Source organism: Macrotis lagotis, chromosome 1 (assembly GCF_037893015.1).
Source record: "Macrotis lagotis isolate mMagLag1 chromosome 1, bilby.v1.9.chrom.fasta, whole genome shotgun sequence".
Classification (NCBI taxonomy): Eukaryota; Metazoa; Chordata; class Mammalia; order Peramelemorphia; family Peramelidae; genus Macrotis; species Macrotis lagotis.
The window spans coordinates 143786680-143803907 of record NC_133658.1 but is presented as its reverse complement, the minus strand read 5'-3'; positions in this window follow the sequence as shown (position 1 = coordinate 143803907).

Genomic DNA, 17228 nt, shown 5'->3' with positions numbered 1-17228 from the left:
TGAACCTTTCCCTGATCATTCCATTGCAAAATTTTACCTCCTATATTCATGGAATGTTTAACCTTAAAGGCATCTTATGACTCTAAAAACAAAAACCCCTATTAGACCCTCAGAAGCTAGTGCAGTTTTTCTTTCCCTGCTCCACTAAAGGGCCCCTCTATATTGGACTTGGGCACATGATCCTGACCAGGTTCAGTCCTAGGAGATCTTGGCCTCTAATGAGAGGGATTAGGCTTCCTTTTCTCACTTTCTTTGATTCATTATTCTTCCACCCCAGTGCCCTGGAGACGATTTCCTTAGAGCTTAAGTTTTGTCTCATGTCTGAAATCTTCCAAAAGGGGAAAGTAGGAAGGTATTCGATGTACAATATAAATTATGTACAGGACAGGCAGATGGCCAGTCAAAACCAGTTAGGGGTTTCATTATCCCCCAAATACCCAGTCTCTGGGCTAGAAGCAGGAAGGGAAGTTCTGTGGGTATTCTCTATGAGGGCTCCTTACAACTTTCTAGAAGGTAAGCTTTTAGAGAATAAGATTTGGTTTCCATATTTTTCCTTGTATTCCCAATGCTTTTCATAGAGTAGGTGCTGAATAAATATGTGTTGAATTGAATTGAATTCTATCCAATCTATTTTCCAGGAAAGGAAGCTGATGGCCTGCCAGAAAAGGTGATGTACCTCGGGTAAAGCCATAGGGAATACAATCCAGATCTCATGGCCCATGACTCAGGGTTCATTGGTCACTCTGGTTCCTAATCTCACAGAGTTGTCCAGACCCAGGTCCCAAAACCATCATCCTGGGCAGCAGCTGGAGGTGCCACAGCTCCTCAGCAGCTGCAGCTAAGAAAGACCCAGAAAAGAAAGTTCCCACTATTGAAAGTCCTTGGTGCCTTCAAATGTCCAGCATCAGAAATGGATGCAGTTTATCAGTGGAAATAATATTGAAGATCCATTCAGATCTGCTTTGTTGTTGTTGCATTCTAGGGATGGTGGGACCTTTCCACTTGATTTGTCTCTGAAACTTCCCACATTTGTTATCATTCATTGCCATTTGTTTTGAGGAAGGTAAGAGCAGCAGCAATTAGGAGAGGATGGTTTAAGGAAAAGCCTTAAGAGGAAAGCCAAGCCTAAGAGGAAAGCCAGAATACTGAGATAATATTCTGAATTAGGCCTGAAGATTGGAATGAATGAAAGAAGAACTGGAAGAATGAAAGAGAAAACTAAGACAATAGAAAGGTCTATGATGATTAGAAGCTGACTGTAATAATAATAATCATTTTTTATAGTACTTGCCATGAACCAGACACTGTACTAAGTACTTCACAGTATTTTATCTCATTTGATCCTTGCAACAATCCCATTTTACAATTGAAGAAACTGAGGCAACCAGGAGTGAGGTGACTTGCCTAGGGTCACAATGTTTGAGATCAAATTTAAACTCAGGTCTTCCTGACTCCAGACCCAGCACTCTATCCTCTGTGCCACTAACTGTAATTGCCAGCAGTAATAATTTACCCAGTTAGAAGTAGAATAAAAGAAATGATCAAAGATATGCATGACTGAAAAATGAGGTGGATGTACAATTTATTTTTTGTGATTACTATTGGCTCAATAAAGGGAGCAATAGCAGACATTTGCAAATGGGTAGATTTTATTTTTGTTGGTAGTATTGTTCTAATTGATAATCTGTCATTTGGTGGCTTAACACAGACATATTAGGTAGAATGGAAAAAGTTTTATTGCAGACACAAGACATGGATTTCAATCTCGGCTCTCATTTATTGCCTCTGTGTCCCTGGCAAGTCACTGCTATGCACCTCATTTTCCTTAACTGTAAAATGAGAGGTTAGATGAAATGACTTCCAAGGTCTTTTCTAGCTTTAAATCTATGAGTCCATGAATAATTCTGAATATCAACTATAACATTCATTCCACAGATATTTTATGAAGCACCAACTAATTCCAAGTCATTGTGCAATTTCACTTATAGAGGATAAGATGCTACCATTGCCTTTATGGAGCTTACATGTTACAAAGGGAGTTGGCACATAAAAACAAACAACTAGAACAAAGAACACTAGAGCCTAAAATAATCTTATTAAAAAAGAAAAGAAAAAAGGGATGTATCAGTCATATAGTGAGAGTGAAGTATAACAGTGCTCTAGCATCAGTAAAATATTAATTTCCAAATTTCCTTCTTCCTGTTGAGGGAACCATTCTCTTTCCTTTCAAGCCCTTGATAACTTTAGTATCATCCTCAACTCCCTCCCCCTTATTCATAGTCACATATTCATTCAGCTGCCAGTGTTTTTTGTACCCTCAGTTCCACTCAGAGGCTGCAAATTTCTCCCCCCCCAGTTGAACACCATCAGGAAGAAAGATAGAGATTTCATCTTTTCATGCCTTTTGTATATACAGTCACTTCTGGCTTAGCAGGTAATTAAAAGGCTTTTCATTTTAACACAGTTATAGTCACAAAATACTGGTTTGCATTTTGACAGGGAAGGCAGAGTAATTCTATTATCTACCATCACATATTCCAAATGCATCTTCTCTAAGCCTGTATTTGAACTGGCTTTAGGTGGAACCTAATTCATACTCATACTCAAAGGGCTGGACCATTTATTGGCCAGTATCTGTTGCAAAAGAAATAGAAAAACTGTCCCTGACCTCAAAGCACTTAGATTCTAATGAGAGAGAAAACATGTATATTATAACAAAATCATTGTTGTTATTTATCCTTCTTTCTTTTTTCCCTAAAACATTATAATTTTTATTTTTTAATTGATCCTCAGTAGAAACAAGTTACTTAATATATTTAAAGTTACAAGAATGTAACTCTTTCTCTCTCTTCCTTGCTCCTTCTTGGGCTTAAGTTTATCCTTGTCTCTTGTAGAGAACAGTGACATCACAAGAATTATGTCTGGATTTGGCTGTGACAGAGTATATGGAAGGCAACCTTATAAGGAATGGGCTTAACTGCATCATATTCCACTTCAGAAACCAAGGTGTTGCCATAAAATACCTTGTTTTTACTCTTGTTCTGTTATACTGCCTCTAGATTAAAGTATAGACTCATTTAGCATTTAAAGTACTTCACAAACTGGAGGAAGTGGCTCTTGAAGTCAGTGTTAAAGGAAACCGGGCATTCTACAAGTTTAAAGGTTGAGAGGAAAAGCATTTTTAAATTGAGGGAAATGGACAGCATAAAGCTACAGAGACAGGAGATTGATTGTTAAATATAAGAAACAGCAAGTCTTAATATGAATGAATCAAGGACTATTTTGGTTTATTTTTTATTTTTTAGGTTTTTGTAAGGCAATGGGGTTAAATGACTTGCCCAAGGTCACACAGCTAGGTAATTATTAAGTGTCTGAGGCCTGATTTGAACTCAGGTACTTCTGACTCCAGGGCCGGTGCTCTATCCACTGTGCTACCTAGCCACCCCCACAAAGACTATTTGGAAAGAATTAGAGTGATAGATAGCATAAGTCCAGTTCTAAAGAGCAATAAATGCCAGTTGCCAAAATATGGAAGTTTCTAACACCCCAGTATCTCTCACATCTGACTCGTCTCTGTTCACATGGCCATTGCTTTAATCTGGGACCTCTTCATCTCTTGACTGGACTCTTGTAATACTTTCTAATTGATCTCCCAGATCATGTTTCTCTTCTTTCTAATTCATCCTTTATACAAGTGCCAGTGATTTTCCTGTAGTGCAGGACTAACTTTGTCACTGCCCTATTCAGTAAGCCAGATTTTAGCTCATTAAAATGTACTTGCTAAAAAATAACAAACAAACAAAAAACAACCTATAGATTTGAATTCCTGCAATCCCCTTATCTGATAAAGCTCCAAAGGATCTTTCCAATAGAGTACACCTCCCATAATTTTTCCAAGCATATTCGTCAGCCCACTGAAATAAAGGTAGCTCTGTTTAGTTTTCCCCAAACACTTTCTCATGTTCATATTCATTTCTTCAATCATGCTTTTACTTTTCCAGCCATCAAAATCCTAACCATAAAAAAAAACCCTAGCCATCTTTTAAGAATTCTCTCAAAAGCTACCTCCTCTATGACACCTACAAGATTGTAAACTTCAAGAAAGCAAAGCCTATGTGTAATTTTTTCTATTCCCCACTTAATGACTGACATGATGAAATGCATAATGTTATTCTCAATTTATGCTTTTTGGCAGTTCTCTTCTGGACTTCTATAACACCTTCTAGCTTTCATATGTTGTCTTATATTAGTTATTTGCCTCATCTTCCTTATTAGCTCATTTTTTTCTTAAGAGCAAGAATGAAGAGTCTTATGCATCTTTGTTTTACAGTGCATCTGTTTTATAGTACATACTAGGTGTGAATAATAATAATTAGTTGAATAATGTTGTTTTTCAGTGGACTCAGTCCCATTTGGGATTTTCTTGACAAAGCTATTGGAGTGCCATTTCCTTCTCCAGCTCATGTTATAGGTAAGGAAACAGAGGCAAAGAAGATTAAATGACTTGCCCAGCTCCCATAGTTATCTTCTAAGTGTCTGAGGCAAGATTTGAATTTAGGTCTTTATAACTCGATGTTTTATCTATTGTACTGTCTAGCTGCCAAGGTACATAGGTGGACAAATTAGGCCCCTAACAAAGTCTTATTGAATGAAAAAATTGATCATAAAACTATGGAATTCTAGATTTGTCAGTTCCTTCAGAGATCTAAGATCCTTTGTCCAATCTTTTTTTTTTCTGGTAAAAAGTAAAATAGAACTGAAGAAGTTTACAGGAAGATTTTGAGAGAAAAATGAATATAATAAATTTGGAAAGTAAGAAGATTAAGATAATGATGGCATACATATGGTATACATTTGATTCTCATAGCCACTTGGTGAGGTAGATACTATTATTACTCCCATTTTACAGACAAGGAAACTGAGACTCAGAGAAGATAGTTGATGTGCTCAGTTTCATACAGTAAATATATGATATAAGATTTGTGCCCTGGTCTTCTTGATTCCATGTTCAGAACTGTAGTCTCTCTGTGGATCTTTCAAGAAAGCATAAGAAAAGAAATGGAAATGTGAAAGATCTGGATGTCATTCTGTAAGAGATGATATCTTCTTTGCTTCCAATCCTTTTCCTCCTTGTTAAATAACACTATAACCAGAATTCAATTTCTTATAGCAATGATTCTTTGTTATAGTTTGGAATATCAAACTACTTTTATAAAATGACACCATATTTATTGAAAAGAATTAAGGAGAGAGAATTGAAAGCCATAAAATGTTAGCACTAATAAAAGCCTAAACTTTATCTAGTCTGATCATCTAAATTTACAGAAGCAAAAAATTAAGGCCCAAAAGAATATCGAAGTTGGTATATAAAAAGTCAATAGAAAAATCAGAACTAAAATAGAAAAATCTAGCCTAGGTCATAGCTCTTACCACTGTGATTCCACACTTCTGTATCAGGACCAATCAGTTGAATCATGACCACAACCCTTTGTATAATAAAGTAAAGGAATATGATCAGGTCAGGAAGCAATGCTTGGGAAATGCTTATAGGCTTTCAGTTTCACTCTATCCTTGAACTTTTATGTATTGATTTTTTTTTCTATTTAACCTGATTAGAGGAAGTATTAGTAAGGATATGGCTAAAGGAATACCTCAGACCACTAATAAGTATATTAAATTGTAGGCAAGTCATGAGCCTCAGTTATCTCATCTACAAAACAAGTATAAAATGGACAATAAGATTGTAAAGCAGATAACTAAAGTTGTCTTAAGATCCTGTCCAGATCTAAGATGCTTTAAAATTCTAACCAAAAGACACCATACAAAAGTTGTTAGAAGGGAAAGTCAGTTCACAATTAGGTGGGGTAAGATGTGAGGAAAAAAGATTAATGGAATATCAAGAAATTAAAACTATATTAAATGATTAACTACTATTACATTAAAATTACTATTATACCTGAGAGGTGGTAGCAACAAAGGTTTGATGGGCCAGAATGAGAAATTGGTGGTGATAGGGTGATGAAAAGTTTAAGAAGGTGGGAAAAAAGACATGCTGAAGTCAACTTGTGGAGACTGGAGAGAAAACTAGGAATATCTTGTCGATGAGAAGACAATAGAAGAAACTCAAAAAAAAAACAATTACAAAGAAATAGAGATAACATTCATTAAAAACTTGTCATGTGAAAAACTATACAGGGTCTATGCACAAAACAATAGAGTTTGTCATTTGTAAATACAATGAAGCAGATTTTTTCATTTTATTTATTTCAAACTTAATAAATGCCAAGTTGAATGACTATTTCCATATACAGAGCAGAATAGAAAAAGAAGATTGTACATGAAATTGAGAATTTCTATTAGATATAGTTTGCTTTTCCTTTTAAGCATATAATAAATCCAACATGTAATTTTCAAAACCAAAACAGATTTTTAAAGAGATAACCACAGTAGTAAAGATTGTAAGAATGAGATGAACATGCCAAAATTATTTTCAGAGCAAATAAAATATGAAGTCACAAACACAGCAAATAAAAAAAGAAGCTACTTTACAGAAAAGAGGTTGAAAATAAAACAGAGCTTCCTAGAGCTAAGGCAAGTCACTAACTTAATGCAGTTTCCAGCTATCATTTAATGTTTTAGGTTAAAATTTTGATGAACGAAGATAAATGAGTAAGTTAGCAGTATAGAAATAGCCAGTTGCAAGAGCCAAAATTTTTGTGGATATCTAAGGAAATGAATATTAACTATTGCAAGAAGGAAATCTATCCACATAATTAACTTTGACTAGTTTTATATTGGCAGGATAAAGAATCTGTTCTTTATAAAGCTCCATGAGTGAAAGATGCTATATAAATACAGTCTCATACTATTATTCTCATATAATCACTGCTTGCAAGGTGTGGTCAGCAGCTGTTTCTCATCGACTCCTTCTTCTTCTAGGCACCACCACACACTGGGCCTAATTTGTTGTGAGTTAAAGCCAAGTTTCACATGGCATCCTAAAGGAGATGAAGCGGTAGGTGCTTGTGAGGATGTGAGCTAAGTGCATTCCCCAGTATTTCTAAATAAATGAAAACTTGTGGGAAAGGAACTACATGACAAGGGAGGGAAAAAACCTGTTCTTTATAACATTTCACTTCATTTCCCCCCAAGTAAGACTATTCAAAGGTGAGCTATCTCAACATTCCTCTACCAAACATTAAACATTTTTCCTTCATCAGCGATGCCTGGAGAGTTCATGAGGTTAAGGGTTATAGGGCACACATTGGGGTAGACCCCTATCCTCCTCGATAAATGTCAAATGTGGTTGGTTTGTGGTATTCTCAATCCCTTAATTAGTTTCCCTTTTAATGTTCCCTCTTTATCCCTTAATCCTCTCTTCTTGAACTTGGCCACTTTTTAGTTTGGGTCATGGACATCCTCATCAGAGGTATACACTTTTCAAACCTCTACTTTTTGTTTTAGAGCTCAGTAATTTTTAGTAGTCAAAGAGGAATGAATCCTTAAGTATTTCAATATTACTATGAATTTTCATCTCATTGATAGTGATATAGCCTCAATTTAGTTCTACATTATTTAAATTAAGAGCAAATTCCAGCTCAGTCCTAAGTCCTATTTGTTTTGTGGAAGATTCTTAGGAGAGATTCTGGTGCATTCACTTGAAATTTTATTACAGTCTGATATCTGCACTATAAATCCTTGTTTTAACTGCTGTGTTTTACATGCCACCTCATAGTTAGCATAAAAGTGGCATATTACTTGACAAAGATACTGGAGTAGTCTAGTATTAACCTGAGAAAAGCAATCTAGATTCAATAGAGAGAGTTCTGGATCTTCTAACTAGAACAATGATTATTGAGAACCAGAAAAGTTGGTTTTACTTTTGAACTCTGACGGTCATTTTCTGTGTTTCCTTGGAGAAGTCATTTCCTTTCTATAGTAACTAATTTTTTTGTTCTGTTTTTGGTTGAGGAAATTCATCAGATGCAGTCAAAACCTGCCTGTCTTACTTAATGAGCTATAACTTCAAAGTTCCTTATATAAAAATATAGCTTAATAATCATACTACTAAAATAGTAATAGTAATAGTAATAGCAATAACAATAATAATAATAATAATAATAATAATAATAATAATAATAATTGTTCAGGAAAAATCTGTGATTTCAGATTTCATCATTGTTGGAACTCCCAGAGATAATCCCTAGAGAGTATCTTCCCTGAGAAGCTCTGGAATTTATTTTTATTTATAGATTTATATCTGTATATGCATTTTTCACATATTACTAGTATGTATATACTTATATGTCAGTATCTGTATGTTTTGCATTGCTGTCTCCTTCTCATATACCACATTGCCATATGAGAAACCTTTTGGTCTTCATTGTCTACTTCTTTCTTGAACCACCATTTTAGAAAGTACAGCTATGTACTTCATGTATCTCATTCATAACTGAACTATTTTTGGAATACTCTTCCTTCTCCTCATCTGCCCTCTCTTGATTAACCTCCCCCCCCTTCTATTGTAGTATCTTCCCCTCTAAAATTTAAGTTTCTTGAGGGAAGGGACTGTCTTATTTGCTTGCATTTTTATCTCCTTAGCACAGTATCTGGAGTTTTTTTGTTTTTGTGCAGCCAGTTCAGTCTTGTCTGACTCTTTGTGGTCCCATTTGGAATTTTCTTGACAAAGACACTGGAGTAGCTTTCCATTTTATTTCTCCAGCTCATTGTATACATGAGGAAATGGAGGCAGAGTTAAGTAATTTGCTCAGGGTCACCTAACTAGTAAGTATCTGAGGCCAAATTTGAACTCAGGTTTTCCTTAGTCTAGACCAGCTAATTTAATTACCTCTACTTCCTCTTCCCTTTTCTTATTTCACTTCTCAACTCATTGCAATCTTGTTTTAGGCCCCCATCATTGTACTGAAGTTGTTTTTACCAAGATTACCAAGAAAGTCTAAATTACTAAATCCAATGACCCTTCTCATTTTTCATCTTTTTTTTGACATCTACACAATTTGTTTGCCAACCTCTTTTCCTAGGTTCTCTTATCTCCTATCTCCATTTTCTTCTTTCCTACTTAGATGAGCACTATTCCTTTTCTTCATTCATAATTCTTTTTCTATTCCTTTTGCAAAGCTGGATCATGGACCATTCTTCCTGAGTGATTTCATCAGCTCCAATGGGTTCAATGATAATTTCTGTGTATCAACTTTCATCTCTATAAATTCAGTCATATTATCTGACTTGAACATCAGTCTTGCCTTTCCAGCTGTCTGAAGGACAATTAGAACAGAATGCCCCTTTCACACTTCAAACTTAACATGTTTTTTATAGTGTTTTTCCCAATTACATGTAAAAACAATTTTAACATTCATTTTTTGTAAAATTTTGAGTTTCAAATTTTCTCTCTTCCTACCTTCTCCCTTCCCTAAGACAGTAAGCAATATATATGCAATATATATGCAATCATGTAAAACCTATTTCCATGTTAGTTATGTTGTGAAAGAGAAAAGAGTTTGCAAAACAATTGCAGTTTGTAAAAGGGGAAAAAACATGAAAAAATAAAGAAAAAGTGAAAATAGCATGCTTCAATCTGCATTCAGACTCCATCAGTTCTTTCACTGGATATGGATCTGTCTTTTGGAGTTGTCTTAGATTATTGTAGTTCTGAGAAGAGCTAAGTCAATCATAGTTGAACATCACACAATATTGCTTATTTGTACAGTGTTCTCCTGGTTCTACTCACTTCACTTTGCATCTTATACTTAACATTTCTAAAATGGAATAGATCTCTTCCAAACTCAACCACCTTCATTAAGCTTTCCTATTTCTGTTAAGGATATACCATTTTCCCACTTATCTAAGCTTGTAACAAAAGACCCATTCTAGGTTCTTTTGTTTCCTCCTCCATTCAAAATCTTACCAAATCTTATTAATTTTATTGCCACAACATTTCCTGTATCTGTTCCTTTCTTATCACTGACTCTCCCCCCCCCCACTAGATTTGAAGTCAGAGGCTCTGGGTTCAAATCCTTTTTTATAGTTACAGCTTATTGCTTGTATAACTGGGACAATATAATTAACCTTTTTAGTTTTCTCAAAATGGTAGAGTTGCACAGTGCTGTAATAAGCTCCCAGTTGATCTCCTCATTTCCATTCTTTCTGACTTCTTAATCTGTCCTACATGCAACTATCAAAATAGTCTTTCTCAGTCACAGATCTATGTCATTCTCTTGCTAGAATAAACAAAAACAAAGACCCCAACTTCAGTGACTCCCTATTACTTCTAAGAAATAAACTCAACATGACATTTAAGATCCTCCACAATCTGGTTTCAATCAACATTTCCAATCTCATGTCATATTATTTATTTCTTCATGTCCTATGCTTCAGTCAAACTGAACTACTCACTATTGTCTGAACTTGATATTTCATTTCCACCTCCATGAATATGCCAAAACTATCTTCTAGTCTTGAGATGCATTCCTTTTCGATGCCTCTCCTTTTTCTTTCTTCTGGGTTCAGGTGCTTCCTCCTATGTGAAACTTTTCCTGATCCTTCAGTTGTTAAGGCTTTCTCTCTCCTCTGTTTATCTATTATTATCAGTAATATGAAGCAGTTAATAAACATTTAATATATGAAGAAATAAACATTTGATATAAAGAAAGGTATATAACAGTCCCTACTCTGAAAGAGCTCATATTCTAGTGAGGGAAGGGAACATACAAACAACTATGTAAAGCTAAACTATACAAAATATACAAATTAGCTATACAAATTAGCAGGTAAGTTTGATGAGGGCAGAGATTGTTTTATTTGTGTCTTTGTTCTCCCAGTACCTAGCATGGTGCCTTCTATGCTCTAATAAATGTTGGCTGAATTGGGAAATATAGAAGTGGGTAGGTACAAAGATTCTTCCTTTAGGCTGGAGATTATCAATTTTTCTCTTAGAAGAAATACATTGACTTGAATTCAGGCATATTTTAGCTTAATCAGTGGTTTCCTTGTTCCTTGTCTGGCATCCAATAGTCCAACTCAGACTTCATAAGATATAATAAGCTTCATTCTACAAATTATTATTGCTCCAAAGTTTCTAATTAGAGCCAGTGCTATGGTAAGATAACCTGTACTATAATTTACAAACGTGAACATTTTCTTTCCTACAGGGAGCTTCTAGGGAATATATATCTCCTCAAATAGAAAAAACTCTAATGAGATATGGATGACCTGAGTTGACATGGGATAGTTTTTCCATTTCAAGCATGAATGAAATCTTGAAAACTTCCTGGCACTTGGTTAAAGTTTACAATTGAATAGTTCTCTAGCAATTTTTTTGGAACAGTTACCTCCTTTCTGTTAGTGAAACTAAAGACCTTAGTTAATTAATGAAGTCTGTAATTCTCCCTTCTTCTGATCAGAAGGCATTTGAAAGGATGGAATGATTAACTACACTCTGTCATACATGGATATCTGATTATTGTGTCAATCTCAAGTTAGTTTAGGCAGATGTTACAATTCCACCTCAATGGCATTCTAAAATGATGGAAATTTAGCTTTTCAGGTTATATTTTAGATTAGCTTTTCAGCTGAAAATACTTTTACATTGTGGTCATGAAATTGTGTTAATTGTTCCCTGAAGTTGGTATTTTTTTGAAATAAGAACCCAGAGCATTGAGTCACTTGGTCTGTTGTGGCCTTGCTAAGGAGCAGCTGCCATTTTTGTGAGTTACTTAAACAGTTCTAGTGTGCAAAATTTGCTCAGGAATTGGATTTGCAACTGGATTTCCCTCTTTTCTTGGGGAGGCAAAAATATAAAGTGTCCTGGTCATTTTTTCTTTGGATTTATCTTTGTTATTAAGCATATTTACTTGTTAAAAAAAACTTGTCTTATGTATATTTTTTTCCTCTCTAATGTTTTTCTTTTTCCATTTTGATTTATTCTTTCACAACTTGATTAATATGGATTGATGTTTAGCATGGTTATACAAATATAGCTTAGATTGCTTTTTGCTTGGGGGGGGAGAAAGGGAAGGAGAAAAATGTGATATTTGAACCTTGCAAAAAGAAAAATGTTGAAATCTACCATTGTTTGTAGTTGGAAAAATAAATATTTAAAAAAAAATAAAAAATGCAGGTTGATTTCCAACTTTGACCTTATAGGCTACTTTTGAGACTCAACCCACCATTTTCTAAACAAGTGATCGTCATTTGTCCCTTTTCTTTTCTAGTAGTGTCTGTTTGAATCCACAAGCGATTAATAACAAATTTGTAGAAGTCTACAGGTATTTTCTTTTTTGGGTTTACCACCATAACCAAGTATTGACAGTGGGTGACAAAAGTGGAAATCCCACTTCAGTACAAAATAGTGGATTAAGTGATCAATTGTTCTCTTTGTCTAATTTGGTAATTCTGTGCAGAGTGGGCTTTTGAAGATTTCACTTAATGAACACAGAACTTGGATTCTGATCATTTGTACAAATGATTCAATTTCCTAATTGGAATTCCTTACTAAATAAGTTATTTTGAGTAAATTCCTATTCTATGTTTGTTGAAATCTCTGCAATTTTAAGGACATCTTAAGTTTTTGTATAAGATTGCTATGCCCTGGTGACCAAAACCATTATATTATTATTATTATTTAATCATATTTGGGATTATTTGGGACATCAAAAAAGTTACAGACAAAAGTAACAGTTACATATAAATGTAGGAATCAGCATAGAAAATGACCTTACATGACCTTAAAGTGATAAAATTATATACTCCAAAACATGTTAGGTGAGGATATGTTTGGATTGGTTCATTAGATGTGAACATGAACTGGACACATCCCCTGAGTCTACAGGAAGTCTGGTTGGTTGAGGAGCTTGGTAACTGGTAATTAAGTCTGATTGAATAATTTATTTCACTGATAATCCTGGAGGAACAACATAGTCTGGGTCATGAATTATATGGCATTAAAAAAAAATACTCCCTCAGCGTTACCCTTTGAGCCTTGTAAGGATATAGTGCCCACCTCTATCATACTCTGCCAGTGGGAGTTGAGATGGTTACCTCAGAGCCTATGTCACACTAGTAAGCTTGTAACACTTATTTTTTTTGCAAGGCAAATGGGGTTAAGTGGCTTGCTCAAGGCCACACAGCTAGGTAATTAAGTGTCCAAGGCTGGATTTGAACCCAGGTACTCCTGACTCCAGGGCAAGTGCTTTATCCACTATGCCACCTAGCTGCCCCCAACACTTGTTCTTATAAAAACTTCCCCCCAGAAAATCTGGTTGTGATCAGATTTTTTTTTTCACTTTCATCTCTATAATCCTTGTAGTCTAGCTTTGTTAATGATACTTTGACAAATGGTTTCATTCCCCCCCCCCCCTTTTTGGAGTATTGGCTTCTTTGTCAAGATGTTGGAAAGTTAGATTTTGTTTGTTAATATATATTCCAAATGAAAATCAGGTGCATTTATAGATAAAATACTCTATTTCCACCCCCAAAACATGAATAATGTTGCCAATTTTCTACTGCAATCTTTGAGTTTTATATTTAGACACAATAATGTGGGTATGCATACATTATAGGTAAATAATATACATGCTAAATCAAAATTTGCCTTAGTTATTGACCTACCTCTCATTTACATTCATATGTGACTGCAAAATGAAAATCTTTTTATAGTAATTTCTTTCATATACCAAGTCTTTTCCTTCTTTTGCTACCTGGGGTAATTCAATCTCTTCTTATTTCTTATTTAGACATATTCTTCTTTCCAACAAAGTTCCTTTTTCCAGCTCAAATCCTTTAAGTATTTGAGAACACAGGCATTAGAGTAAATGAAACACTTGCACATTGTATGAGACACACACAGATGTGCAAAGGCTATACACATTATTCCTTTAATTGTAAAGAAAATGCCAAATGACATCCATGTTTCTGAGCCCTCCTATATACCACAGGACCTGTGGTTACATAGTCATGTTGTTCAACAGTTGGTTGCCCCCAAAAGTGTAATTGCAAAAACATTTTCAGTACAAATTATTACATTAATTTCCTGGCAATAAACTGGTCTGTGAAAATATGAGGGAAAGCAGCATGTACATGAACAGAAACTTTAGGATCAAGGAAGTCAGCTCTGGGAGCCTGTGGCTTCAGATTTCTGATTTTTAAGGCATTCCGATTTTTTTAAAGAAACTTTGTAAGGAGAAAGGAAAAGAAATTCTTCAAAGACAAAGTGATTTATGAACCTCAATATTAAAGATTCTACTATCAGGGTAGTAAAGTGACTGCCTAAGTTGCAGGTTGTCTATTCCTACAGTCCATCAATATGAAACTCTTGCTAGCATTAATTTGTGCTTTTTATTTGGTAATGACTCCTGAATTCCTTGGTTCAGTCTTTTTGTAGGGTTTGCCCCATTGTTTCCTAATGTAGTAATTTTTTCCTCAGTACTGTCAAAAGCAATACTTCCACCCCTCTGAAAAACATCTTATTTTTTTTCTTTTTCTTGGAAGGTATGGGGATGACTGGGAGGTTTCCCTAGTTTATGAAAAGATTTATCACGGAATCCACTGGATGGATTTTAATTTTATACAGTTTCAAACACTGTACACCTTTTGGGGTGGGTAAAACAGGATAGCATAGAGAATAAAAAGGTGGCTTGGAGACCAGGAAGGCATGGGTTCCAGTTCTGTCTAACACATATTGACTATGTGATCTTGGGCGATCACAACATTTCAGTGTTCTAGACAATTCTAAGATTATAAGTTGCAAAGATGGTGCCAATATGCATTAGAAAAGGAGTTTTCTCATTTGGAAATTCTCCACAGCAACAGCAAAGAAAATCAGATAGTCTATATCTCCTGTGTAAGAGATTAGTATGAGATTAGCATGGAGAACGAATCAGCATTTATATTTTCATAATTTAAACAGTCTTTAGCTTACTACTTGTGGTGGCAAAACATACTGATTTTACAAGTTATTCCAAAATTCACATTATATGTTCAACCAATAATTCATGGATAGTAATCTGTCAAATGTATACAATTTCTACTTTCTGTGCACTCGAGCAAAATGTCTAATAAAGAAGTTATTAGCATTCCTTTCAATGTCCATCTAAGCCACCCACCATAGCTCTTCAGAAGGGAAGAATGGAGCCTTTCACATTGATTTCATTTTCTTAAACTAAGGCCAAGTCAGGTTGTCATTTCATCCTCTCTCTAATAAGCATGAAGGATGAAGTCTGACAATCCCTAAAGAAAACATGCTTCTCTATATAAGCTCTTTTCTTAATAACTTGAGCACAAAATTTTTGTGTACCTGGAAATGGAACAAAACTTTTAGGAAAGAAAATTTCTTGCTCCATTTTATTCACTATTACTCTCTTGGATTAGGGTTATTTTTTAAGTTTAGATTAAAAGCTTTTTTTGTTCATGTGATCTATTTCTAAGGGATAACCAATACTTTTTCCACACTGCTCATTATTTAAATTGTACACAGAGAAAACAAGTAGTACAGACCTCAGTTGTGTACAAAGTATTAGTCATCCTTTTATTGGCTCCTTAGAGAATTTTGAAAAATGGAAACTTTCTTAAAAATCAAGTTTTATCAAAAAGCTATATGCAAAAAGATAATTTGAGATCTAAAAAATAAAATTTGAAAAACATTTTCACTTTCAATCATAGCCAAGATTTATTAACACAATAAATTAGCTATGTCAATGGATTTTATAGTGTCATAAAAAGGGAAAAGTATGAGTTGGAGGGTAGCTCATTATTTGCCCAAATTACTACTTAGGTTGTCATGAATGCAATCCATCTGCTGTTCCTCTGACCCTCTTACTAACTTAGTGAAATCCTCAAATTTTAGGTGATGAGGTTCCAGAAAATTTAGCACTACTTTTTAGGCCAAATAGTATTTTACATATAAATAAGATACATTTTTAGTTGCTCTTTTGCTTTTACATCATTTCCAACTACTTCTCTCTCTTCATCCTTCATAATAAAATTTTTTTAAAATGGAGTTAAAAATGATTTCAGTAAAAATAACCAATGTATTAAAGAAATTTGACAACATATGGCACTATACTTCTCTATATATTCATCATATTCATGTGTATGTGCCAAGAAACCACTTTCCCCATGCCTTAAACCACCATCTCTTCTCAGACCTCATGAAGACAGTCCAGGACTGTAAACCCAAGTACCTTGGGATTAGTATTGCCTCAGCAGACCAATGGCCCTGATGCCACCATCCAGAAAAATCAATCCTTAGAAATATAAAATGCTGCCACCAAGGTCACTGGCATCATGAAATGGTTCAACATTAGAACTAGATATAGCATTCAAGATTGCCATCCAACAGGTAGTTGAAATTTTCTTTGATTTCTCCTAAGACACTGAGGAACCATATAGATTTTTTATTTGTAATCTCAGCAGATATAGCACAGAAGTTTGAAGCCATTCTTCAAATGATATGTATCTTTATTTTCTAGTTCTTTGCAAACACAAAGGATTGCTATATGCATTTTGGTACAGAGTACTTGTCTTTTCTTCTGTCATTCATTTTGGGGTATATACCTAGTAGTGATCCTTTTAGTCCCTCTTCACATAATTTCAAATTTCTTTCCAGAAACGAAAACCAATATATTCTTGTTTTTCTTTTTCTTCAGAGCCTCAGGCCAATTCATACCTGAAGAACAGTTATCTCTAATGCCTCCTGCTATCAAGCTCATTAAAATAAATATAAAAGACAGACATATTTTCTCCTCTCACACACTATGGAACATTAGAAATTTCTTTAGGGCAAGAATATTTAGGGTCTCAGCAATCCTGAATGAAGACCCTACGTCCAGCAAAGACAGGGTACTACTAAAGAGAGGCCTAATCCTCAAGTTTAGTCAGTACTAGACCATCACAGATCTCTCCCCTGAAATTTAATTCAGGCACTATTGTACTTTCCCTTCAATGTTTATAGACTTCAAAGATCAGTGATTTTATCAATGTGGTCTCACCACCACCCAGTGGAACCTTTCCACTCTTTAGGAGACAGTACTCATGAGTATCTGAATGGCCACCTGGTGGCCAACTTTGTGGTAAGACTATAACTTGACTACACCTAAAGTAGTCCTTGAACAATAGAGCTTATCTTTGGTAATATATGTAGAGCCTTTCCAATTAAATGGATCTGGGTTCACCTTCATGCCAGATGAGGTAAAATGGAAATTTATTGTTAGTAC